Source organism: Cetorhinus maximus, chromosome 7 (assembly GCF_964194155.1).
Source record: "Cetorhinus maximus chromosome 7, sCetMax3.hap1.1, whole genome shotgun sequence".
Classification (NCBI taxonomy): Eukaryota; Metazoa; Chordata; class Chondrichthyes; order Lamniformes; family Cetorhinidae; genus Cetorhinus; species Cetorhinus maximus.
The window spans coordinates 23,037,551-23,065,491 of NC_135885.1; the positions used below are offsets into that span (position 1 = coordinate 23,037,551).

At 40.9% G+C, this 27,941-nt stretch overlaps 1 protein-coding gene across 17 annotated transcripts in view; it reads right to left on the minus strand.

Annotated features, from left to right (window-relative positions):
* Window positions 1-27,941, minus strand: part of LOC144682643 (inositol polyphosphate-4-phosphatase type I A-like) — a 253,427-nt gene that overhangs the window by 189,364 nt on the left and 36,122 nt on the right. For 9 of the 17 annotated variants that reach the window (XM_078545176.1, XM_078545174.1, XM_078545169.1 and 6 more), the window contains one exon: window positions 21,558-21,650. The exons of 7 other annotated variants lie outside the window; for them this stretch is intronic. The gene's annotated coding sequence lies outside the window, so the exon portion shown is untranslated. Of the gene's footprint in view, window positions 1-18,699; window positions 18,722-21,557; window positions 21,651-27,941 lie in introns of those variants that run through there. One more of the 17 variants, XM_078545175.1, reaches the window with a different exon arrangement.

The window sequence follows — 27,941 nt, forward strand, 5'->3', positions numbered from 1 at the left end:
TTATGGGAGAAGGGGAGAGATAGGTCCAAAAATTTTGCTCACCTGAAGGTGATGCTAGCAAGGGTTCTAAGTGGTTAAGATTGATTTTACACGTTAAATTTATATGCACTGCATTTTGTTGGAGAACTCGCCCTACCGTTTTTTAAATCAAGATGATGCTGTAACTTGAGGCACGAGTTCTGGTCCTAATGGCTCACGTAAACTTTTTTAATGGACTGTTGTGGTACACTGTTTACTTATAGCAGCCTATTTAAACAGTGTCTAAGTAAACAGTATTTGCTTCAAGTCCTGCCCTACCTTTAACACATTATTGACACAGTTGTTTATTTAAAGTTTGCAGTCTTCCTCTATGAGAATACTTTTGTTCCAAAAGCTAACACAAATATCAACAGTTTCCTAAATATTTTGAATACTTCTTTCAAACTGTTCAAATCAAGATCTTTCTTTACTGGTGTGTGTACACAGAAAAGTGCAGAGTCTCAATATCTAATCATGAACATGTGCCAAAGTTATCTACAAGCAAAATTACAATTTCATTTATGCACTCCTGTACATAGTCATGTTAGGAGCCGTCACCCTGCCCACATGTTTATGACAGCAGCTCATAGATTGCACCGATACACTAAAATGTTGTAGATCAGTCCCAGCACATTCAAATCATATTTCCATTAAACTTTTAAAAAGTCATTAAAAACTCCATCCATAATACCAATGGTTAAAAACATTGTTCGCTACTTCTGGAGGAGGGGGGGGGGGCGGAGAGAGAGAGAGAGAGAGAGAGAGAAGAGGGCAATCAGAAAGGACAGGTAGGGTTCCCTCTTTTCATATCATTTACATTTAATTTTATCTGAGTGAGTTATTTGCAATGGATTCCCTTCTCACTCTATTAACTCTGATGTCCTGCAAAGATCTATCTCTCACTCTGCCTCGCCAGCATCTCTCTCAGCCCTTCCATTGTCTCTAAATTGTTAGATCACTGGAACAACATGCAGTACTGGATGAGCAAAGTGAAGGTCCATTTCCTAGCTATCAACTCCATCCATCTCCCTGGCAACAGTGTGAGGCTGAACTGGTTCGTACATAATCAGGGATAAGCTTCCAATCACATCCAGTGTCATCATTAAGATTAAAACAAAAAACTACTGCGGATGCTGGAAATCCAAAACAAAAACATCATTAAGATTGTCTATTTGCGCCTCCAGAGCACTAACCCCCAGTACTGTCCCTGTCTCAGCTCCTCTGCTGCTGAAACCCTCATCAATTTTTATCTCTAGACTGGATTTTTCCAGTATACTCTAGGCCAGTCTCTCACATTCAACTCTACGAATTTGAAGGTATCCAAAACTCTGCTGTCCATTTGCTATCTCGCACCAAGTTCATCCATCACCTCTGTGCTTACTGATCCACATTGGATCCTGATTAAGCAATATCTCAACACTAAAATTCTCATCAAAAACAGAATTACCTGGAAAAACTCAGCAGGTCTGGCAGCATCAGCGGAGAAGAAAAAAGTTGACGTTTCGAGTCCTCATGACCCTTCAACAAAACGGAGTGATATTAGGAGAGGGGTGAAATATAAGCTGGTTTAAGGTTGGGGGGTTGGGGGAGAGAAGTTGGTTGGAGGGGGGGGGGGGTGGTTGTAGGGACAAGCAAGCAGTGATAGGAGCAGATAATCAAAAGATGTCACAGACAAAATAACAAAGAGGTGTTGAAAGTGGTGATATTATCTAAACGAATGTGCTAATTAAGAATGGATGGCAGGACACACAAGGTACAGCTCTAGTGGGGGTGGGGTGGAAAGACTAACAGGGCATAAAAGGTATGATTTAAAAATAATGGAAATAGGTGGGAAAAGAAAAATCTATATAAATTATTGGAAAAAACAAAAGGAAGGGGGAAGAAACGGAAAGGGGGTGGAGATGGAGGAGGGAGTTTAAGATCTAAAGTTGTTGAATTCAATATTCAGTCCGGAAGGCTGTAAAGTGCCTAGTCGGAAGATGACTTGCTGTTCCTCCAGTTTGCGTTGGACTTCACTGGAACAATGCAGCAAGCCAAGGACAGACATGTGGGCAAGAGAGCAGGGTGGAGTGTTAAAATGGCAAGCGACAGGGAGGTTTGGGTCTTTCTTGCGGACAGACCGCAGGTGTTCTGCAAAGCGGTCGCTCAGTTTGCGTTTGGTCTCTCTAATGTAGAGGAGACCGCATTGGGAGTAACAAATGCAGTAGACTAAGTTGGGGGAAATGCAAGTGAAAGGCTGGTTCACTTGAAAGAAGTGTTTGGGCCCTTGGACAGTGAGGAGAGAGGAAGTGAAGGGGCAGGTGTTGCATCTTTTGCATTTGCATGGGGAGGTGCCATAGGTGGGGGTTGAGGAGTAGGGGGTGATGGAGGAGTGGACCAGGGTGTCCCGGAGGGAACGATCCCTACAGAATGCCGCCAGGGGGAGTGAAGGGAAGATGTGTTTGGTGGTGGCATCATGCTGGAGTTGGCGGAAATGGCGGAGGATGATCCTTTGAATGCGGAGGCTGGTGGGGTGATAAGTGAGGTCAAGGGGGACCCTATCGTGTTTCTGGGAGGGAGGAGAAGGCGTGAGGGCGGATGCGCGGGAGATGGGCCGGACACGGTTGAGGGCCCTGTCAACCACCGTGGGTGGAAAACCTCGGTTAAGGAAGAAGGAGGACATGTCAGAGGAACTGTTTTTGAAGGTAGCATCATCAGAACAGATGCGACGGAGGCAAAGGAACTGAGAGAATGGGATGGAGTCCTTACAGGAAGCGGGGTGTGAGGAGCTGTAGTCGAGGTAGCTGTGGGAGTCGGTAGGCTTGTAATGGATATTGGTGGACAGTCTATCACCAGAAATTGAGACAGAGAGGTCAAGGAAGGGAAGGGAAGTGTCAGAGATGGACCATGTGAAAATGATGGAGGGGTGGAGATTGGAAGCAAAATTAATACATTTTTCCAGGTCCCAACGAGAGCATGAAGCCGCACCGAAGTAATCATCGATGTACCGGAGAAAGAGTTGTGGGAGGGGGCCGGAGTAGGACAGGAACAAGGAATGTTCCACATACCCCATAAAGAGATATAAAGACATATCCCACTAAAATTCTCATCCTTGTTTTCAAATCCCTCCCTACCTCTACCTACCCCCAGCCCTACAACCCTCAGATATCCACACACCACCAATTCCAGCCTCTTGAACATCCCCAATTTTAATCACATCGTTATTGGTAGTTTGTACCTTCACCTGCTAAGGCCCCAAGCTCTGGAATTCCCTCCCTAAACCTCTCCATCCTTCTTCAAGACACTCCTTGAAACCTACCTCTTTAACTAAGCTTTTGGTCATTTGTGTTAATACCTTCTCATGTGGTTTGGTGTCAAATTTCATTTGATAATGCTCCTGTGAAGTTCCCCAGGACATTTTACTATGTTAAAGGCACTAAATAAATAAACACTACATAAATGCATACTGTTGTTGAGTGGCATAACAAGATAAATGGGTCAAATTAATTTTCCTAGTGTACAAATGCTGGGCACCAACATGCTGCTTTTTAATTTATTTTCTGCTTTCTCAATTGTTGATGGCTACCTAATTTCATCTCAAACTGCTCCATCCATGCTGTAGTTGAAGGTTCATCCTTTGACTTCCTATCCCATCACCATTAACTTGGGCACTCCATCATCATAAACCTAGGTGTTATCCAGAGCTCTGTTCTCTTACCCCACGACTTTATTAAGTCACCTCCTTCACTTCCGTCCACAGGTGTGCAGCCGTGCCTGTGTCATGATCTTCCTTACCTCTCTCTTCCTTTCTAAATGCTGTTCATCACTGATTTCTTTCAATTCTGAAAGGTCTGAAACATTAAATTCTCTCCACAGATACTAACTGACAAAGAAAGAACAAAGAACAGTACAGCACAGGAACAGGCCCTTCGGCCCTCCAAGCCTGCGCCGATCATATTGCCTGTCAAACTAAAACATTTTGCACTTCCGGGGTCCATATCCCTCTATTCCCATCCTATTCATGTATTTGTTAAGCTGCCTCTTAAACACCACTATCGTACCTGCTTCCACCACATCCTCTGGCAGTGAATTCCAGACACTCACTACCCTCTGCGTAAAAAACTTGCCCCGCACATCTCCTCTAAAGTTTTCTCCTCTCACCTTAAATCTATGTCCCCTAGTAATTGACTCTTCCACCCTGGGAAAAAGCTTCTGACTATCTACTCTGTCCATGCCACTCATAATTTTGTAAACTTCTATCAAGTCGCCCCTCAATCTCCGTCGTTCTAGTGAGAACAATCCGAGTTTCTCCAACTTCTCCTCATAGCTAATAACTTCCAGACCAGGCAGCATCCTGGTAAACCTCCTCTGCACCCTCTCCAATGCCTCCATATCCTTCTGGTAATGTGGCGACCTGAATTGCACGCAATATTCCAAGTGTGGCCTAACCAAGGTTCTATACAGCTGCAGCATGACTTCTCAGCTTTTATACTTAATACCCCCACCGATGAAGGCAAGCATGTCATATGCCTTCCTGACTCTACCTTATCCACCTGCGTTGCCACTTTCAGTGACTTGTGGACCTGTACACCCAGATCCCTCTGCCCGTCGATGCACTTAAGGGTTCTGCCATTTACTGTATAATTCCTACCTGTATTTAGACCTTTCAAAATGCATTACCTCGCATTTGTCAGGATTAAACTCCATCTGCCATTTCTCCGCCCAAGTCTCCAACCAATCTATATCCCATTGTATCCTTTGACAATCCTCTTCACTATCTGCAACTCCTCCAACCTTAGTGTCGTCTGCAAACTTACTAATTAGCCCAGTTACATTTTCCTCCAAATCATTTACGTATACTACAAACAGCAAAGGTCCCAGCACTGATCCCTACAGAGCACCACTAGTCACAGCTCTCCATTCAGAAAAGCACCCTTCCACTGCTACTCTCTATCTTCTATGACCAAGCCAATTCTGTATCCATCTTGTCAGCTCACCTCTGATCCCGTGCGACTTTACCTTCTGTACCAGTCTGCCATGAGGGACCTTGTCAAAGGCAAAGAGTCAGCCACATTTCTGTGGGGTCAGGGGGTCACATGAGGACAGCAGATTTCCTTCAGCAATTGCTGAGCTTTTCCAGCAATTTTTGCTTCTGTTACTTTTACAAATGAGTCCACTCCACATTTGAAATCTAAAGCAGGTCACACCTCTGGCAACGGCTGAATAACTAAAAGTTAATAGAATGTTATCATTTATTGTGAGGGGAATTGAATACAAGAGAAGGGAGGTTATGCTTCAGTTGTACAGGGCATTGGTTAGGCCACATTTGGAGTATTGTGTAGCAGGACCACATTTGGAGTACTGTGTAAAGTAATGGTCATCCAATTGAAGAAAGGATGCAAATTTGTTGGAAGCAGTTAAGAGAAAATTTACCAGGCTAATAGCTGGAATGGCTGGATTGTCTTATGAGGCAAGATTGGACAGGCTAGGCTTGTATCCACTGGAGTTTAGAAGAGTAAGAGATGACTTAATTGAAACATACAAGATCTTGAGGGGTCTTGACAGGGTGGATGTGGAGAGGGTGTTTCCTCTTGTGGGAGAATCTAGAACAAGAGTCACTGTTTAAAAATAAGGGCCACCCATTTAAAACAGAGATGAGGTGAATTTTTTCACTCAGAGGGTAGGAAGTCTTTGGAGCCCTCTTCCTGAAAAAGTGGTGGAAGCAAGTTCTTTGAATATTTTTAAGGCAGAAGTGGATAAATTCTTGGTAAGCAAGGGGGTGATAGGTCATCGGCGGTAGGTGGGTTGCAGATTTCAGGTTACTACCAGATCAGCCACGATCTTATTAAATGGCAGAACAGGTTCAAGGGGATGAATGGCCTACTCCTGCTCCTTGTTCATATGTTCGTCTGTAACTGTATTGTGGATTCTTCCATTACCTTCATCTGTACAATTAAAAGCTTGTTGCATTCAATTCAAGAAGATATAATTGCATCTGATCTCCGCTAAGTTAAAGAAACAGCTACGTCCATTTACTTTTGATGATTTCATTCCTGCTCTTTCACTTATCAATATTCTTAGCATAATCATCTCCACTGAACTCAAGTGGAACTCCAGCAACCCTCAAATAACGAAAGATGCTTCCAAAAGGCTTGGTTTGCTCTGTTGACACAAATATTGTTTCTCCTCTTAACATCTCTTAACTATCCATAAACTAGTCTGTACTGGAATGAATACAATTCCCATATCTGGGGAATTGTATTTATTCCAGTACAGACTAGTTTATGGATGCCATTCTAGCATGATTTATCTCAATAAGCACAAACTCACCTCTTTCACAAACTTTATGGTCTCCATTTTATTGAAACTATCATGATCAGTACTTCTCCAAACCTACCTCTTCAAGCTCCAAATATGCTGTTCCACACGCTTTCTTCCTACATTTCCATGGTGGGGAAATCAACTCCAACTCTTTCTTTCCCCCCCCACCACCCCCACCATGAACTCAAAACAATGAAACTGCACACCTATTTTAGTCTTTCTTTCCCTTTACAGGGCTTTAAAAACCCAAGCCTGGTCTCACCCAATCACCAGTTTCTGCACTTTTAATCTTTTTGACCTTGGGTTATGGCTCTGCACACTTAGCCTTTCACCTTGATGTCTTAATAACTGTGAGGAGCTCTCATGCATAAAATATTATCCTCCAGCAGACATGTCATTTGTTCTTATGGCTGTGCTGCTCTGTAACCAACTCATAGGACATTTCAATCAATCATTAGAAGTAGACAAAGCTTTCATGAGTAAAACAATGCAAGAACATAAATGATGGTGAGAAAACAAAGCTATACTATCAGTAAATTCCCTAACATTTCTCCCCGATTCTCATAGCTAATAGTGAAAACTCCAAAATGTCAATAACATTACAAACTACTTTAAATGAATCCTCATGGATTATTTTGCACACATAAAGCCCTTTTAATCCCAGCAAGGCTGGAACAACTACACTTCAAAGAATATATGATTGTTCCTGTCTGGGCTTGTCTTTAAATGTCAGCAATGGTTTGGTCCGCAGCACTGTCATTTCACAGTCGGAAGGTGGTGGCTTAAAGCCCCACCATGGACTAAAACACAATCCAGCCTGAAACTTCAGTGCACGAATATTGAAACAAAATCAATAATACAGAAACACCAAAAAAAAGTATCTACAACCAACCTTGAAGAAAATAAACTTTCACAGAAGACACTTTCTGAAAATTTTCCTGAAGAAAGTGGAAGTTTAAAAGGTGCATTTAAGCATAAATTCTTTGAAGTATGGTCATTCAGTCCTACGGGGACCAAGGGAGTTTTATGTGTGCAACATAACCCATGTTTTAGCAACCTATTTTAATATATACCTTTTTCAGGTACAAATCTTAAACATACTTGTACAATGACATTACAGAACCACTCTCCTAAGTCATTACTTGCTTTAGTCTCCTCTATAAATTCAATAATGTTCTGCAGAATGAACTTGAGCCTTTAACGGTGTTCCCCAACTTTACAAAAGCATTAATTAGTCATCTGGCAAGTTGCTATTCTTAATTCTGCCCATATATATATCTATATTCAAACCACATTTAATCTGGATCTTCAAAAAACTCAAGACAGCAAAAGGAGTAGCGCTGATAACCAGTCTGCTCATAGATTATTGCAAGATCAAGGATAATTCAGCTATAAAAGGCATTCTGTCCTTGATAACTATCCTGTGCTGATCAGTCATGTGCCACAGACTGACATATGAAGCACTTCTGTAAATTAAACTGCAACAGATCATCAAACAGAACACCGCTCCATTTGTACTGCTGTGACATTTTAGATTTTATAAATCTTGTACATCTTGTACAACTACTTGAGATAAAGAAACATGCCCATCGTCTTATAAGATGTGGCACTGTAGTCATCAAGCTGAATCAACAAAGATGCAATTATGCATCTAAAGCCATGAAAATATTATACACTTATGTTATTGTTTTTCTTTCAATTATTAAACCACATGATCCACTTTGGATGAGCCCAGGCTTCCTTGGTTACCTGTTCATGATGAGCAGTTCCTTTACGGGATAGCCACAATGAACACAAGCACTCATAAATGGCCACTACCAAATTCAGATTATTACTTTAAATAGATGCAGCAAAATAATTTTAATTTCTAATTTTAGTTTAAAAGTTTACATCACAATGTAACCAGGCAAGTTTGTCCGTTGTTACACATAATACCAATCACCAACAAAAAAATCTTTGAAAAGAGAACGTTTTAAAAAATCAGCCTATGAAATCCAGTTCTGTGTAAGGTAACCACCACAAGCTAGAAATAACATCTGAAACCGTTGATACGATCATGAGGTTGTCCTTCTTGACACAGCTATCGCCTTCACCATGCTTCAGCACACCATCCTCTCCACCATCGCCCAGCTGGGTGGAACTGTGCTCACCTGGTTTTATTTTTTTTACATATCTGTGGAGTCATGGCTAGAGAATCAACTGCAATGGTTTCTCTTCCCATTTTTACATCATTACCTCTCGAATCCCATAAGAATCTATCCTTGGCCCTCTCCTATTTCTCATCTACATGCTGCCCCTCAGCAACATCATCTCCAAAAACACAGCATCAGTTTCCACATGCATACTAATAACACCCAACTCTACCTCACCACCACCTCTCTTGACCCCTCCATTGGCTTTATCTGACTGCTTGTTCAAATTCCAATACTGGATGAGCAGGAACTTACTCCAATTAAATGTAGGAATGCTAAAGACATTGATTCACTCCCAGCCGACACACCACATGGACTGCAGCCCACACCACGTTCTCAAGGGCAATTAGGGGTGGGCAATAAAAATGCTGGCCTAGCGAGCAAAGCCCATGTCCTGTGAAAAGAATTTAAAAAGCCGCAAACTTAATTCTCTAGCCACTGACTTCTGCCCTACTCCCTGGCAACCGTCTGAGGCTGAACCAGGCTGTTTACAATTTTCATGTCACATTTGAATCAGATGAACTACCGACCACATATCAGAGTTCACATTTAGTTTGTCTATTTCCATCTCTGAATCTTTGACCAAAACCATCCCTACCTTAGCTCATCTGCTGCCAAAATCATTATCTATGGTTTTCTTAGCTCTAAACTTGACTAATCCAAATGCAGTCCTGGCAGGCCTCTCACGGTCTACCCTTTGTAAACTTGAGATCCTCCAAAACTCTGCTGCTCATATCCTTACTTGCACCAAGTCCCATTCATCATTATCCCTGTGCTCGCTGATTTACAGCTTCCAGTTAAGCAATCATTCTTGTTTCTGTAATTCTGTTTTTGTTTTGGATTTCCAGCATCCACAGTAGTTTTTTGTTTTTATTCTTGTTTCTAAATTGCTTCATGGCTCCCCCAATCCTCTCTAATCTCCTCCAATTTTACAACCCTCAGATATTTGCACTCCTGCAATTCTGAGTTCTTGAGAATTCCTATTATTAAATCACTCCACTGTCAGCTGCCATATCTTCAGCTGTGGAATTCCTTCCCTAAACATGTGAAAACTTTAGTGACTGCAAAGAGCGGGGACAAAAGAATAATTGATTTGCAGGCCAGTTAACACATTCCTCTAGGGACTATTTCATACAACACTGGTAGGATCTGAGGGAGAAACTGCCATCACACTTTTTCAACCAGGAATAGTGCATGATGTGGGGAACAAAAACAAAAAATTCAACTGTCTTAATCCAGAAAATAACATCTTTCCTCCCACTTAAGTCTTTCTACAAAATTGTCATGGAGCTATGAATGTAGCAAGTTGTTCCCAATGAGGGTGTGGTTTCACAGGTGACTGTTAACCAACAATCCCTACTGAATACAATGTCAGGTGAGAATAAGTTCAAGCTCAGGCACTTGCCTATCCCCCTCTCCAACCAAACCAATGTAGCTACAATGCCACCTAAATTATAGGCAGTATAATATGGGCTCAAATTTGGGCAAAATACAGACTAGCAGGTAGCACCATCAGAATTACAACCAGTATGATCATCCATTGAGTTATCATCCAGTTTTTAAACTGTGGCGTCAGAAAGCCTTTGCAGTATATGCTGGATACCAAAAAATGTTTTTAAAATGTATTGATTTCCCCTAGCTACATTGAAGATATGGAACCATTACCTATTAGCGTTCACTTTGAATTTTCACCAGCAGAAAAGCAAACATCAGAACAGGTCATTTGCTCAAACTCCACTCTTCCTTCTGTCCCATTTTAGACATGAGGAAAGGCACCAACCTTTACCACTGTCTCAAAAAAGAGAATACTACGCCTGATGCAAGTACCTTCAGATTTCAAAAAGCTACATATTAAGAGAGCAGAAGCAATTGAGAATAGCTAAAAATATCAGCCAACTACCATCAAAGCCCCTGTGACTATTCTCCATGCCTCTTGCACAATAGGGATTTCAGTATCCTGACAAGTTGACTATGGCACCTAATTCTAGGCATACTCGTTTCAGTTCCAAGAATAGTTCTCATTCCTTGCCTGCTTTGAATGAATGACTAGGAAGTTTCAGCCTTCTATGCTATTACTGTTGTCATCCTGCCTAAGCCTTGATATAGTATCTCATTGGGAATGTGATCTTTACATTTAACATATAAGGCTTTGCTCAATAGTCTTGAATGGACACCATCATGTTTCTTGAGATGATGGATGAGAACAACAGAAAGAGGAAAAAAAAACAAATAATTAGTATACACTATTGCTCAACGATGAGCAGAAACAGACAAACTTTAGCACCAAATTACATTCAACCATACCAAAAATATGCTGCCATTACTCCATCTGAATTATGTTTAACAAGAGCATGTCATGCTGTCTAACTGATAATTAACCACAGCGACACAATGAACAGAACAGTTTTGTCAATCTCAGATTTTAACTATCACACAGCTTTCACAACAAAAGACTCAATTAGGGAAGGGATCAACAGGAGAACAGCATTATCTGCCTCAGTTTTTCATTTATTTTTGTGTAGCAATAACAAAAATCACAAGTCAAGGGCAAAAAAGAAGTCTTCAGGAATGATACTTCTTCTGCTCAAACTTTAACTCCAGAAGCAATTTACTTTCATTATTAATTTGTGGTGCAATAAAACAATACGATTGATGCTGGGGAAATTATGAATGTGAATATAAAACTAAACCAGCCCTTATTTGCGTGAACCAATACTGCCCTTCCAGTCCATCTCACAGAATTTTGTTGAAGCACACTAGCGTGTGTGTGACATATTCTAAATTCAAGATCTCTCCATTTACTAGTTTGGGCAATGTTATTAATACAAGGAAGCAATTTCACAGGAATTGCTACTGAGATAAATTATCTAATAAATACCTAAATAACTGAACAAAATTGTTTTCTGAATATATGAAAATAACAGTAGATCACATCCCTATAAAAGATGGTTGGAGGACAAGTTGTACATCTTTCAAAATAGGAAATAAATTCTATAAATGCTGACATAATTTACATGCGAGAAGTTACTTCAATATTATATTTATTAAATACAGAATTAAAATTTGGTCAATTCCTTGGCAGCTTTGAGAGACATCTCAAATCGCCCCAATTCTTAGATGTCACCAATCCCAAATGGATTTTCACATTGCATTTTACGCAACACATCAATGGTCAGTGGACACGCATAAAAATTCTAGTGGACGATGCTGTCTTGGTTATTAAGCCATAGCTGTACAAAAATTCTGTCAAAAAACAAGAATTTCATTGTAGGGCTTACAGTGTAATATCACTTAATGGAAAGTTCCATATGAAATTTGGGTGTCCACTTTATATTGCAAACCTATCATATTTAGTTTTTACAGACGCATATATGTTTCATGTTCATTTGATTAAAATACATAGTTTCAAAGTAACTGCAATATGAAAAAAATAGAAGTGTTTCACTTCGATACTGGCACTTCCTTTAAATGCTCAGTAATTATATTCAAAGGCTGAAATATCCTGTAGGCAACAATTTTATAGCTAAAGGTGCAAATCAACAGAAGGCAGATATATACAAGAACAGTTAAACAGTGAAAAAATAGAGTACATCAAGCTGAGCTACTGAAGAGGGCCTTGTACTTCAATATACCTGATTAAATATATACCTATATACCATATGCAATGCCTACTTGCATCATTGTTACTCTTTCATGTAAAACACTTGCGCAATTGTTTCTTGTAAACAGTCTCCCATGATCTCAACATATAATTTGTTCTTTGCACTATTTAGTCTTCCAGGAAAAATTACTGACAAAGTCTAGTCTACAACAGATATGGTGTTTTCTAATTGATAATCAGATCCATCAATAGAAAAAGTTACAGAAATGAAATTTATAGCAATTCAAATCCTATAGGAGTTGAAAATGAGTACATGTATAAGTAATCATGTACTGTGATACATATGAAGGACATGAAATAACATCAAAACAAGTTATTCTAACCTAATACAAATCACTGTTGAAACCGCATTTGGAATAGTGCAAGTAAATTTAGGCACCCTCCTTCACAAGGATATTCATGCAGATTCAGAGAACAGAATTCTGCAACTTGCTGCATTATAATGTAATTCTTGGCCTCCTGTTTACTCAGAACTCAGTACACGAATAACCTCTTGAAAGCTGTAAAAAACTGCAAACAATATTTTGAAGCTCAGAAGTAAAATGCAAAAGCTATCATGTCTGGTTTTATTGGGCTGTTGGTAATTCACAATGAGGTAATATTCAGTTGTGAAGCTCAATGATTTGACGTTTTAAGATAAACCAGAAGTTAATGTGGTGGAATCTATAGCATTAGTGCAAGCTTTAGATACCTAGGTGTCGACTAGTTGAAGAATTTTCTATGGAGTTAGTTTTTTTTGCCAAAGAACCACTTTTCCATCACCAAAAACTGCAGTGGGATCCAAAAGGCAGAAGGTTCACTCCCTCTAACGACCTTCTGCAGTCAAGATTAGGAACTTGCTCTGTGAAATTAAAGCCTAAAGTTCTTATTCCACCACTCCACCATAGAGTACACTTCTGCCCCAATCAGCTGCACTAACAATCTTTAACTTTTCAATTCTTAGTAAGGTACCATATAGTTTATTTTTCCATTATTGATATTTGAGAAAACTCAAAATAGCTGAGTCTAATGGCAAACAAATTTATTCTGGGAAAATTATATTGTATCAACGGCACACCAGGGGTTGATTTATTCAAAATAATTAGCAGATGTCTGATTACTATACGTGCCCCTGGGGCAAAGAGCTCTCTTAGTCAAAGAGCTGGAGCCAAATCTCTGAACAGCAAATAGAAATGATGACACAAGAGATACGTTTCAATGAGTAAGAAAAAAACCAAGGGACGGAAACGCCATCTGTGACTAACTAGAAAAGTTAAAGATGGTATCAAATAAAAGTATATAATTGTGCAAAGATAGGTGGAAGGCCAGAATATAAGGAACAGCAAAGGATGACTAAAAGATTAATAAGGAGGGAAAAATTAGAGTATAAGAGAAAGATAGCCAGAAATATAAAAACAGATAGTAAGAGTTTCTATAAATACTTTAAAAAGAAACTAGTTAACAAAGTAAGCGTTGGTCCTACAGAAAATGAGTTTGGAGAATTGATAATGGACAACAAGGAAATGGCAGACGAATTGAACAGGTATTTTGTATCCTCTTATAGTGAAGAATGATGCAAGTTACATCTCAGAAGCAGCTATAAATCAGGAAATGGAAGGGAGGGAGGAACTCAGGAACATTACAATCACCAGAAAAGTGGTACTGAGTAAATTGTTGGACCTGACTGCGGACAGACAAGTGCCCAGGTCCTGATGGACTTCATCCTAGGGTCTTAAAAGAAGTAGCTAGTAAGATAGTTGATGCACTGGTTTCAATTTTTCAAAACTCCCTAGATTCAGGAAAGGTTCCATTAGATTCGAAGGTAGCAAATGTAACTCCATTATTCAAAAAGGGAGGGAGGCAGAAAGTGGGAAACTACGGGCCAGTTAGCTTAACATCTGTCATAGGGACAATATTAGAAGCTATTAAAGAAGCTATAGCAGGGCACTTGGATAAGTTCAAGGTAATCAGGCAGAGTCAACATGGTTTTGTGAAAGGGGAATCATGTTTAACCAATTTATTGGAGTTCTTGAGGAAGTAACATGTGCTGTGGACAAAGGGGATGTACTGTACTTAGATTTCCAGAAGGCATCTGATAAAGTGCCATATCAAAAGTTATTGCAGAAAATAAAAATTCATGGCGTAGAGGGTAACATATTGGCATGGATAGAAGATTGGCTGGCTAACAGGAAGCAAAGAGTAGGCATAAATGGGTCTTTTTTAGGTTGGCAAAATGTAACGAGTGGTGTGCCACAGGGATCAGTGCTGGGACCTCAACTCTTTATAATTTTTATGAATGACTTAGATGAAGGGATGGATGGGATGGTGGCTAAATTTGCTGATGACACAAAGATAGATAGGAAGGTAATTTGTGAAGAGAACATAAGGAGGCTACAAAAAGATATAGGTAGGTTAAGTGAGTGGGCAAAGACCTGGCAGATGGAATTTAATGTGGGAAAATGTGAAATTGTCCATTTTGGCAGAAAGAATAAAAGAGAGGCATTTTTATCAAAATGGTGAGAGATTGCAGAGCTCTGAGATGCAGGGGGATCTGGGTGTCTTAGTGCATGAGTTGCACAAAGGCTAGTATGCAGGTACAGCAAATAATTAGGAAAGCTAATATAATGTTATCATTTATTACAAGGGCAATTGTGAGGAGAGCGGAGCCGGAGATTTAAAAGAGCGTGAGAAGGAGGCGAAACTGAGTGCGGAGCCGGAGAGTTAAAACAGCGTGGGAAGGGGTGAGACTGAGATAAACAGTAAATTGTAGTATACATAGGAGTTATTCTAAATTATGATAATGAAGTATAAGGTATGTCAGTGCAGCTCAGCCATGTGGAAGGTCGTGCAGGCAAAGTGCCCTCGATGGCTGCAGCCACCAGCTGCAGAAACTCGAGCAGTGACTGAAGTCACTATGGTGCATCCACATGGCTGAGGACTACGTGCCTAGCAGATTTAGTGAGCTGGTCACACTGCAACTAAGAAGTACACAGACAGAGAGAGAATGGGTGGCCGCCAGAGTATCTAAGAGAAACAGGCAGGTAGTGTAGGAATCCCCTTAGGCTATCTCACTCTCTAACTGCTTTTCCATTTTGGATACTGTTGAGGGAGATGACTCCTCAGAGGACTGTAGCAAGAGTCAAATCCATGGCACCACAGGTGGCTCAGCTGCGCAGGAGGTGGGGGAGGGGGAGAAGAGAGTGGGAGTGCTGTAGTGGAAGGGAATAGCTTGGGGGCTGACAGGCATTTCTGCAGCCATAGGCGTGACTCCAGGATGGTATGTTGCTTCCCTGGTGCCAGGGTCAAGGATGTCACAGAGCAGCTGCAGGACATTATTTTGGGGGAGAGTGAACAGCCAGAGGTTGTGGTCCACATTGGGACCAATGATATAGGTAGGAAGAAGGATAAGGTCCTGAAAGCAGATTTTAGGGAGTTAGGGAGGGAATTAAAAAGCAGGACCTCAAGAGCAGCAATCTCAGGATTATTCCCAGTGCCATGTGCTAGTGAACATAAGAATAGAAGATTGAGCAGTTCAACATGTGGCTGGAGAAATGGGATAAGAGGGAGGGCTTTGGATTTCTGAGGCATTGGGATTGGTTCTGGGGCAGTTGAGACCTGTACAAGAAGGATGAGTTACACCTCAACAGGACTGAGGCTAGTGTCCTCGTTGGCAGGTTTGCTAGTCCTGTAGGGGAGGGTTTAAACTAGATTGGCAGGGGAATGGGAACCTTGGGGAAATTCAGAGTGCACAGGAGAAAACTGGCAGTGGCAAGTAGTGAAGTATCAATTGATAATGAGGATATATCAGAGTTGCATCAAGGTGGATAAAATACTTAGAGAGTCTGACAGAATTAGAGTAGGTAACTGGAAGTCATTCAATAGGGTCAGAATAAGCAGGAAAATAAAAAAGACAAAATCGGGGCTAAGCTGCATGTATCTGAATGCACAGAGTGTGACTAATAAGACTGGTGAACTGCAGGCACAGGGTGACAAATGGAATTATGATATTACTGCTATAACAGATGCCTGGCTCAAGGAAGGGCAGGACTGGGCGTTAAATATTCCTGGGTACAATGGGTTTAGGGAGAGACAGGAAAGGAAGAAAGCTGGGGGGAGAGTGCCAATGCTGGTTAAAGATGGCATTACAGTACTGGAGAGGGGGAGTGTTCCAGAGGGGTCAAGGGCAGAATATCTCGGACTAGGGGTAAGGAATGAAAAAGGTACAATAACATTGATTAGTGCATATAGACCACCAACTTGTGGAAGGGATGTGGAGAAACAAACTTGCAAAGAAATTACAGAGGTGTGCAAGAGTTATAGAGTAATCATAATGGGGGATTTCAATTATCCAAAAATAGACTGGGATAGGAATAATACAAAAGGACAAGAGGGTCGAGGGTTCCTGGAATGTGTTCAAGATAATTTTCTACAGCAGTATATTTCCAGTCCAACGAGAGGACATGCACTTTTGGACCTGGTTCTGGAAAATGAGTCGGCCCAAGTGGATCAAATATCAGTGGGAGAGCCTCTAGGGGACAGTAACCATTCTATCATTTCCATGATTAACCTAAGATTAATCATGGAAAAGGACAGAACAATCCAGAGCAGGGATAATTAATTGGGAGAAAGCCAACTTCGATGGGATGAGAATACATCGAAGTTGAGTGAGTTGGAATCAAATGTGGGCAGAAAAGACAGTGGCTAAACAATGTGCCACCTTCAAAGAAAAAGTATTGCAGGCAATGTCAAGGTATATTCCCTTGATGAAAGGTACAACAATTAAATCCAGAGTGCCCTGGATGATGAGAGAGATAGGGATGAAGCTGAAAAGGAAGAAGTGCGCATACAACAGATGTCAGGTAGAAAATACAATGGAGAGTCAGGCTGAATATAGAAGGTCCAGAGAGGAAGTGAAGAAACTAAGAAGAAAAGCAAGGAGAGAGCATGAAAAGAGGCTGGCAGCGAATATAAAAAGGAATCCCAAGGTCTTCTATAAGCATGTAAATAATAGAAGGGTGGTAAAAGAGTAGGGGCGATTAGGGACAAAAAAAAAAAAGGGGGGGGACTTGCATGTGGAGGCTGGAGAAATAGCACAGGTGTTGAACGAGTACTTTGCATCTCTCTTTACAAAGGAAGAACTTGCTACCCAGGCCGAGGTGAGAGAAGAGGTCACTAGTACACAAGGAGAACTTACAATCGAGGGGAAGGTTTTGGAAAGGCTATCTTTACTTAAAATAGATAAGGTACCAGGACTGGATGAGATGCATCCAAGGGTACTGAGGGAAGAGAGAGTGAAAATTGTAGAGGCACTAGTGATAATCTTCCAGTCTTCCTTAGACACAGGGGAGGTGCCAGAGGAGAACTTCGAATGTTACACCCTTGTTCAGAAAGGGGTGCAAAGATAAAGCTGGCAACTACAGGCCAGTCATTTTGATTTCAGTGGTAGGGAAATTTCTGGAAACTATACTACGGGATAAAATCAATAATCACTTAGACAAGTGCAGGACAATTAAGGAAAGCCAGCATTGATTCATTAAGGGAAAATCATGTTTAACTAACTTGGAGTTTTTTTGAGGAGGTAACAGAGAAGGTTGATAAAGGAAATGCTGTTGATGTGGTGTATATAGATTTTCAAAAGGCATTTGATACAGTGCCACACAACAGACTTGAGCAAAATTCTAGGTCACAGAAGTAGGCACTTGGATAAGGAATTGGCTGAGTGACAGGAAACAAAGTAATGATAAATGGTTGTTTTTCAGATTGGAGAAAGGCTTGTAGTGGAGTTCCTCAGGGGTCAGTACTGGGACCCCTGTTCTTCCTGATATATTTTAATGACCTAGACTGTGATGTGCAGGACATGATTTCAACATTTGCAGATGATACAAAGATTGGAATTGTTGTCAACTGTGATGGGGATAGTCTTGAACTGCAAAAGGACACAGACACTTTGGTGGATTGGGCAAGCAAATGGCAGATAAAGTTCAATGCAGAGAAGTGCAAAGTGATTCGTTTTGGCAGGAAAGATATGGTGAGACAGTATAAAACAAAGGGAGAGCCTCAAAGGGAGGTGCAAAAACAAAGGGGCCTCAGTGTATATGTACATAGGTCAAAGAAGATGGCAGGACATGTTGAAAGAGAAGTTAATTAAGCATATAGTATCTTAGGCTTTATTAATAGGGGCATTGAGTACAAGAATAAGAAGGTCATGTTGAATTTGTATAAGACACTTGTTAGGCCTCATCTGGAGTACTGCGTCCAGTTCTGGGCGCCATATTTGAAGGATGTGAAGGCATTGGAGAGAGATTCACAAGAATGATTCCCAGGATGAAGAACTGTAGTTATGAGGATAGATTGGAGAGATTGGGACTGTTCTCCTTGGAGAAAAGTCAGCTGAGAGGAGACTTGGCAGAGGTATTCAAGATCCTGAGGGATATGGGGAGGGCAAATTGTGAGAAACTGTTCTCTCTCAAGAGAACATCAAGAACCAAAGGACACAGTTTCAAAATGATTGGCAAAAGGAGTAAATGTGATGAGGAAAAATCTTCTCACCCAGAGGGCGGAGTCTGTAACAAACTTCCTGAAAGGGTGGTGGAGGCAGGTTCAATTGAGGTATTCAAAAGGGAATTGGATTGCTACCTGAAAAGAGAGAATGTGCAAGGTTACAGGGGATAAGGCAGGGGAGTGGGACTAGGTGGAATGCTCTTTCAGAGAGCCAGTGCAGACTTGATAGGCTGAATGGCCTCCTTCTGCACCATAAAGATACTGTGTGATACAAAAGTAGCAAGGTTATGCTTCAGATATACACAGCACTAGTTGGACCACATCTGGAGTACTATGTACAGTATTGGTCACCTTATTTGAGGAAGGATGTAAATGTGTTGGAAGCAGTTCAGACAAGGTTTACCAAACTAATACCTGGAACGGGCAGGTTGTCTTATGAGGAAAGGTTGGACAGACTAGGCTTGTATCCGCTGGAGTTTAGAAGAGTAAAAGGCGACTTGATTGAAATGTACAAGATCCTGAAGGGACTTGACAGGGTGGATGTGGAGAGGATGTTTCCTTTTGTGGGAGAATCTAGAACTAGAGGTCACTGTTTAAAAATAAGGGGTCGCCCATTTAAAACTGAGATGAGGTGAAATTTTTTCTCTCAGAGAGTCATGAGTCTTTGGAACTCTCTCCCTGAAAAGGCGGTGGAAGCAGAGTCTTTGAATATTTTTAAGGCAGATGTGGATAGATTTTTGATAAGCAAGGAGGCAATAGGTTATCAGGGGTAGGCAAAAGATGCAGATTTGAGGTTACTATCAGATCAGCCATGATCTTATTAAATGGCAGAGCAGGCTCGAGGGGCCGAATAGCCTACTCCTGCTTCTTGTTCGTATGTTCACATGAAATTTGCAACCTTAGTTGACATCATCTATCATCACAATGCCGCCAACCAGGCGCTCCCAATCTGAGAGCTATACTGTCAAATTCTCACCTGGAAGGGGTGTGACTTACATATTGATCAATGTTTCAGGGAAAACTAACTAGAAGGAAGTTATAATAAAGAGGTGCCTACTATTATCACAAAAAGTTAGCATGCTGGTACAGCAAGTAATTATGGAGACAAATATAATGTTGGTCTTTTATTGTAAAGGGATTGAAGTACAAAAGTAGGGAAGTCCTGCTACAACTGTATAGTGCATAGATGAGAGTGCACCTAGACTACTGGGTACAGTTTTGGTCTCCTTACTTAAGGAGGGATATACTTGCATTGGAAGCAGTTCATAGGAGGTTCACTGGTCTGATTTCTGGGATGAAGGGGTTGTCTTCTGAGGAAAGTGTGAGCAGGTTGGGCCCATAGTCATTGGAGTTTAGAAGAATGAGAGGTGATCTTATTGAAACATGAGATTTGTGGGGCTTGACAGGGCAGATGGTCAGAGGATGTTTCTTCTCATGGGGGAATCTAGAACTAAGGGGTACAGTTTCAGAATAAGGGTTCTCCCATTTAATACAGGGATGAGGAGGAATTTCTTCTCTCAGAGGGTCACTAGTCTTTGGAATTTTATTCTCTGGACAGCAGTGGAGGATGGGTCATTGAATATGCTCAAGCTTGAGTTCAACAGAATTGTGATCTACAGGGGAGTCAAAAGTCATGGGGGGCAGGCAGAAAAATAGAATTAAGGCTACAATCAGATTAACCATGCTCTTATTGAAAAGTGGAGCAGGCTTGAATGGCTGAATGGCCCACTGCTGCACCTATGTCTTTTGATCTTATTATTGCACCAACATCGCCAAAAATGTATAATAAAATGCTCATGTTCCTTCACATTATTACAGATAAATGCTAAGAGACTAGGTGAGGTCATCAGTTACACATCTTGCTTTTGGAAACTTCATCTGACATACCAACTTTTTGAAAGCAATTACAGAAGAAGGAAAAAAAAACAGCACATTTTTCTCGGAAGGAGATAGTATTGTTCCTAGATGAGAACGGGTATAGCTAACCACAGCCAAGGGTTCAGAAATAGATTATGCACCTTTTATCAGGAGGGGAAAATCAAGTTATGCTTCCTGATAACCACTGAGCGATCACTGTATGTCGACATTAGACTGGATACGGAGGCAGAGGTTTGTTTGCCAGAATTATTGAATCCAGCTTCAATGCAAACTCATGACCTCTTCAGTTGCTTGCTCACTACTATAACTACCCTACTGTACCCACGTGAATTGTGGTCAGTTCAGCGAGTTGCTGCAGGAAGATCAGTGCCCACAGAATAAACAAGGAGTTCGATGTCTTGAAAGGAAGGAGAAATCTGATTATTTTTAATAAATAGTAGATTGCCATTTTGAAGTGGAAATAAAAAAGCATTTAAATTTTTTGCATACATAATGATTCTATAGCTGTAAGTGTCAATTTAATGACATTAGAAGTTATAAAAATGAATACACATCAGGCAGATGCACCTGCATTTTGAAAGGCTGGTAAGTAAACGTGTTTCTTCTCTAGTAAATGCATTCACACATCATTCCTTGATGCATCATCAAGTCACTTTTACACTGCAGTGCTTCCTAAAGAACAAGCTGTGTACTCTGCCAAGGATAAGTATCCTTTTATTGCTCTGGCTAGAAAGACTGATGAGAGACTGCAACCTCAGCGTGGCTGCTCCAAATAATGGCAGTACAATATCAAAATTGCTATTCGTAATTATTTCATCGTAATGACCAAGTACCTGACGCTAAACTATAATCTAAGACCAAATGTTCCAAGAACTCTGTTCGTGGACAATATTTGAAGAGGAAGAGACAATAAGATGTTCTTTAATAACCTTTAAAGTTGCCATAGTGTCTTGTTGGGTCCCATATAGTACTCACCCTCCCTTTAGTTGTCTAGATTATTTGACAAAAATGGAATTCAAAATTCTTACCTTGCTTTTAGCATGACATTAAGGATGTTGCAGTAAGCCTATAACTGTTCCTTGACATTCTGCACAGAGGAAGAGCAAGATGCTGTTTGGAACCTAAAAATGAACAAAAATACTTTTGCTGCAGTTTTAGGAGATCTATATCTTGCTGCAGTTTCTCCAGCTAATACTGCTCAACTGATCTACTTACATATCCTACCCAGATTTGAAACCAATGATTCAGTTGCACAGACTCAAGGGGATTTACATCACTTATTTAGACAGAACCCAGCCAATATGCTGTTGAAGACTTGAGAATTCCCACATCTTTAACATTTGAAAATTCAAAGTAGGCTGAACAGAACTCCCAACTAAAATTTTCAGGGCCCAAATGTAAAGTTCAGCCACTAAACCCCTGGGGAACATATGCAGCTTCAAGACATAATTACCCTACATACACACAACTATTCCAAGCTTTGACACTGGAGGTTTCCTAATTATCGAACTTAAAAAAGCTTCAGTGACCTTAAAAACTAAAATAGGGATTCCAAGTTTTGATTTGGGGGAAAAAAGGTCCCAAGAGACCTTTAAAAAAACTAAAATATGGATTCAAAGTTTTGATTTAGGGGGAAAAAAATTCCAAGATTATCTATTATTTGTTAAAAGATTTTTTTTTGGTCTATATATACTTTTTGTCCATTGTTTGCTTACCAACATGGTGCAATACTTCAGCCAATGCTAATAGAGATCAAAGTTGGGCTTTTACCCAACCTTCAGTGTTACCCCATAAGCCAGCTTGGGGAAACAATCACAGCAATGGAAAAACTGGAGGTCAGTCCCTCTTTCTACCCAGATTCAATGGAATGGCATACCATAATGTGGCACTCCAGATAGAGACCCATCAATTAAACAAGGCCCATTTATTTCCTGGTTACATGAGTCAGGTAAATCAGGCCAAAGGAGCTGCCAAATCAAAATTATGCTACAGTTTTTAATGCAGGGAAGTATTAAGAAAATAAAGAACATACAACATGTAAATAGTACAAAGCAAGGTATACAATTTTTACAAATGAAAAAAAGCTTGTTGTGTTATATACAAAATTCTTTTCTATTTGTAAAAATTCTCATTCTATTTTGTTAAACACCAATTAACTAGCATATGAGCCTGAACCAGTCAAAAGGAGAATGGTTTGGATGAAAACTAAAATAAACAAGGAAAGCCTCTCTTTCTCTCTCATTCTCTTCCACTAGCCATTAACACAGGCCAAGAAAAGTTGGAAAGGTCACAAGCATATGGTCATTAAGACCTCGCAAATTGCGAAAGAGATTTAGCACACACACATGTCCTGAGTAGCTTGTAGTTGCATTATAAATCCAAGTTGGGGGCTTTTTATAGGCATCTTCTTGTGTAATGACCTACATGGTTGTATGTGCAGTGCCTCCACAAACCTTTCATATGTCTTGATTATAGTATACATCTTACACTATTGCTTACTATGCCATCCCTAAGACCACCTATTTCCACCTTCATGACATCATCTGACTTTGCACCATCTCATCTCATCTACAGCTGAACCCTCAACCAGGCACAACTATTCCAATTGCCTGGCAAGCCACCCACATACCACACCAAAAACCCAAGGTCATCCAAAACTCTGCTGCCCCTGTCTTGATGTGCACCAAGTCCTTTTCACCCACTACCCCTGCACCCACCGGCCCCCAGCAAGCAACACCTCAACCCCAAAATTCCAACGCCCATTTCAAATCCTTCACCCCTCTCCATCCCTGCAATCCAAAACCCCTCCCCCCACCAGCCCCAAAAACCCACAGAGATTCTTGTGCTCCTCTAATTTTGGTCTCCTGAGAATCCCCAACCGTAATCACTTCACCATTGGTGGCCACACCTTCAACTGTCCAGGCCCCAAGCTCTGGCATTGCAGGCCCCTGCCCTACTTCTCTACCTCGCTGTCCTCTTTCAAGATACTCCCAAAAACCTACTTTTCAACCAAGCATCCAACCAAACATCTCCCTATGTAGCTCAGTGTCAAATTTTATTTTATAAAGTTCTTTTGAAGTGTCTTGGGACATCTTATAGTGTTAAAGGTGCTATACAAATACAGATCGTTAGTGAGAGACATTAGTTACTTGTTAAGTGTTTTTGGTTTATCAGTAAGAGAGTCAGATTAAATAGGCTAGATGTAAAATCAGAATATGTATGCAGCTATTACAGGTAAAGTACTTCAAATCTGGCAACCTCAGGACAGAGTCCATGCCAGATTTCAGAACTCGCAGTTTTTGGGGAAAAAAATTGGAACATCTTAATTCAGTGAATAAGGGACACAGGAAAGAGTAATTAGGGATGGGCAATAAATGCTGGTCTAGCCCACATCTCGTAAATGAATAAAAAAATGATTGCAAAGCTCTTTAGGTTATTGGCCATGTCGCCGTCGATATTAATTCACTTCTTACGCATTGGATTGAATAACTCTTTCATGCCTCCCCCATTTCCCTACATCAGCACATCCTGTTTAAAATGAGAAAAGGTCAAACTGAAATGTTAAAAATGCCCTGTAGTTGTAACTGAAAACGATTTGTTTTTAATTCATGCAAAATTGTACAGTACTCTTTAATAACTCTCTTTAAACTGATTTAGGCCAGCTACAAGGCTACCAGTGCCCATGGAACTTAAAGGCTTTTGGGAATCAAGTGCAACATTTGAATTTAAGCCTGTGGGCTTCTATTTGGGTGGCCTTAATGACATCAAAACTCAAAACAACTACCCTGTGCTGTAGCAAGAATAGGCAAATGTCTTGACCCCAAGTACAAAACATAGCTAAATATTCTACCTCATTGGATTCTGCAAGTCTTTTGTTCTTGCTGGGTGAATTCAACCGTCTTTGCCACATCTGCACTGAGTTGGGTGGGGTCAAGGTTCGCTGGAGTGCGGAAAAACGTCAGGTGTGCAAAGCTGTTCAATACTCGGCACCTCCCTGAAGTCATTCTCCGCCAACTCCCTGCTGAACTCCACCCCCTTCCAAACTCCCTGAACACCCCCACCCGCTAGGTTGGGTGGGGTGGAGTCAAGGTTCACTGCAGCGAGGGAGAAAAATATCCAGTTTTCAGACACCACCGTTTTTCAGTTAACCATATTTGAGATTCCGATTGCATTCATACCTAGCACAAAGGAAGATGGTTGTGGTTGTTGGAGGTCAGTCATCTCAGTTCCAGGGCATCACTGCAGGAGTTCATCAGGGTAGTGTCCTAGGCCAAACCATCTCCAGCTGCTTCATCAATGACATTCCTTCCATCTTAAGGTCAGAAAGTGGGGATGTTCGCTGATGATTGCGAAATGTTCAGCACCATTCGCGACTCCTCAGATACTGAAGCAGCCCATGTCCAAATGCAGCAGGACCTGGACAATATCCAGGCTTGGGCTGACAAGTGGCAAGTAACATTTGTGCCACACAAGTGCCAGGCAATGACCATCTCCAACAAGAGAGAATCTAACCACCGCCCCTTGACGTTCAATGGCATTACCATCACTGAATCCCCCTCTAATCAACATCCTGGGGGTTACCATTGACCAGAAACTGATCTGGACTAGCCATATAAATACTGTGGCTACAAGACTAGGTCGAGACTAGGAATCCTGTGACAAATAACTCATCCCTGAATCCTCAAATCCTGTCCACCATCTACAAGACACAAGTCAAGAGTGTGATGGAATGCTCCCCACTTGCCTGGATGAGAGCAGCTCCTACAACACTCAAGAAGCTTGACACCTTCCAGGGCAAAGCAGCCCGCTTGATTGGCAGGACATCCACAAACATTCACTCCCTCCACCACCGATGCACAGTAACAGCAATGAACACCATCTACAAGTTGCACTGCAGGAATTCAACAAGGCTCCTTCAACAGCACCTTCTAAACCCACGACCACTACCATCTAGAAGGACAAGGGCAGCAGATAGATGGGAACACCACCACCTGCAAGTTCCCCTCCAAGGCACTCACCAACCCAACTTGGAAATATATTGCCGTTTCTTCACTGTCACTGGGTAAAAATCCTAAAACTCCCTTCCTAACGGCACTGCGGGTGTACCTACACCACAGACTGCAGCAGTTCAAGAAGGCAGCTCACCACCACCTTCTCAAATGCTGGCCCAGCCAGCGAAGCCCATATCTCGTGAATGAATAAAAAAAGTGTGCATATTTAATAAAAATCATACCTTTGTTATCCAATTCGTCCCACACCCCTGCCCTTTCCCCATAGCCCAGCAAACTTTTCCTTTTCAAATATTTATCTAATTCCCTTCTGAATCTGCTTCCATCGCCCTTTAATGCAATGCACTATCAGCCCCATTTGGTGACTGTTGACGCCAAGTTCCAAGTGTCTGGCCTTCCCTCAGCTTTCCGCTCTCTAGTTCTGGCTAAATAATGAACTTGTGAATGGAATATAAAGGTAAAAGCCCTTATCAGCACTTCTAAAAGCCTAGTCTAGTCATTTATTTTCTCTACACAGTTGTGAATATGTAGAATACATGTTCCACAGAAAGCAACTGAACCAGTGTTTATCAACTCCTTAACAAAGGAAATAAAAAATACCAGATTTGGAATTGTATTGAAGGTTAAGAGGATAAATATAAATTAATATACTCTGTTGTACCAAGAGTTTTAAAGAACACAAACATCAAGTAGCACTCCTAAAACTTTAGGTAAATGCACATTAGTTCAGATAACTGCAGCCAATCTTTAGGTTGCTCTTATCTGTTCTGCCTCAGTTTTCTGACATATAACTGTCCATCGCTACCTTACAACTCTACACTTTGTGCCACTCTGATTCCAACCTATGCAGATAACCACACAAGTACAACTTAAACACCCTATAGATCCCAACCAATCACCGATACCAGACTTCCATTCAAACTCCCTGAACCATGGGTCTACAACGTCCTAAGTCTGGAGTTTTATTTGAAATTCAGTATAAGATTGGCAAACATTTCAGTATAAAATTGGCAAAATAATTTTGTAACAAGGCTACATCCCACTACCTAAACATAATCTTTCATTACATGTCTGTGAAAATAAGGATCCGTCACATTTCAAATAATGAGTTTACACATCACTTGGAAAATAAGAATCTAAATGAGGTAGAAAAGCAAAGAAATCAGGGAGCACAAATACAGAAACCACAAGGTTACAAGGGATCAATAAGGTCATAACAAAAGCAAACCAAGCACTCAGGTTTATTTCTGGAAGGACAGAATTGAAACGTAAAGTAATGCTAAACTTGTACTGGACCTTGGGTAGACCATTCTTGACAGTACTGTGTGCAGCTCTGGTCGCCATATTATAAAAAGGATTTAGAGGCCCTAGAGAAGATATAAAAAAATGTTTTACAAAGACAATTGCAGAACGGTGAGGTTACACCTGTAGGAAAAGGGTGAACTGGCTGAATCTCTTTTCTCTTGAAAAGAAAAAGCAGAGAGGTGACCTATCAGAGAGGTCTTTAAAATTAATTTAAAGAGTTTGAAAGAATAGACACTGTGTTTCTACCTTTGGGGAAGGGCAAAACTAGAGGCCAATATAAGATAGTCATAAAAGAAATCAAATAAGGAATTCAGAAGCAACATTTTTACCGGATATGTATAAGGAGTGCCAGACAAGAGTGAGAAGCAATGTTGGAAGAGAGTGAGCATTTTGAAATCAAAGTTGGATTACACCAAGGATCAGCACTGAGCCCCTTCCTCTTCCTGATTGTCATGGATGTTCTAATTGAGCAAAGAATACAGGAAGTGCTATGGTCAATGATGTTTGCAGATGACATTTAGCTATGTAGTGGGGATGATTAGACCATGACTGAGCATCTGGAAAACTGGAGAAAAACACTGGAAGACAGGGATATAAAGATCAGTACAGCAAAGACCCAATATATGGAATGTCAGTTTAAGCCTAGGAAAGGCGACTAGAGTGAAGATCATGGGTGAAGAGACAGGTTAGGTGAATAAGCAACAATATAGCAGATGAAGTATAATGTAGGAACTATGAATTTATTCACTTTGGTCATAAGAATATTTTTTGTAAGATATAAAACCTGTAAGTGCTGATGTTCAGAGAGACTTGGGTGTGCTTGTACAAGGAACACAGGTAGTTAGCATGCAGGTGCAATAAGCAATTAAGAAGGCAAATAACATGTTGGCCTTTATTGCAAAGGGATTGGAGTACAAGAATAAATAAGTATTACTACAGCTGTACAGGGTTTTGGTGAGACCACATCTGGAATACTATGTGCAGTTCTGGTCTCCACATTTAAGGGAGGATATATTTGCTTTGGAGGCCTTACAGCAAAGGTTCACTAGATTGGTCCCTGGGATGAGGGGGTTCTCCTATGATGAGGGGTAAGTAAAC